This window comes from Penaeus monodon, chromosome 21 (genome assembly GCF_015228065.2).
Source record: "Penaeus monodon isolate SGIC_2016 chromosome 21, NSTDA_Pmon_1, whole genome shotgun sequence".
Taxonomy (NCBI): Eukaryota; Metazoa; Arthropoda; class Malacostraca; order Decapoda; family Penaeidae; genus Penaeus; species Penaeus monodon.
The window spans coordinates 44719798-44720075 of record NC_051406.1 but is presented as its reverse complement, the minus strand read 5'-3'; the positions used below and the strand labels follow the sequence as shown (position 1 = coordinate 44720075).

Below are 278 nucleotides of genomic sequence, written 5' to 3'. Positions count from 1 at the left end.
CCCCCAAAAATTTTTAAAAAAAACCAAAATTGGGGTTTTTTTTTTTTTAAAAAGGGGGGGGGTTTTTTTTTTTTTTAAAAAAAAAATTTTTTTTTTTAAAAAAAAATTTTTCCCCCCAAAACCCCCAAAAATTTTTTTTTTTAAAAAAAATTTTTTAAAATCCAAAAAAAGGGGAAAAAAATTTTTTAAGGGAAAAAGTCCCTTTTTCAAATAATTTTTTTTTGGGGGGGGTTTTTTTGCCCCTTTTTTAAAAAAAATTCCCCCCCCCCAAAAAAAAA

At 24.5% G+C, this 278-nt stretch overlaps 1 protein-coding gene across 2 annotated transcripts in view; it reads left to right on the top strand.

The window, feature by feature from the left end:
- Positions 1 to 278, top strand: part of LOC119586525 (neurotrophin 1-like) — a 28112-nt gene that overhangs the window by 11009 nt on the left and 16825 nt on the right. The window lies entirely within an intron of this gene.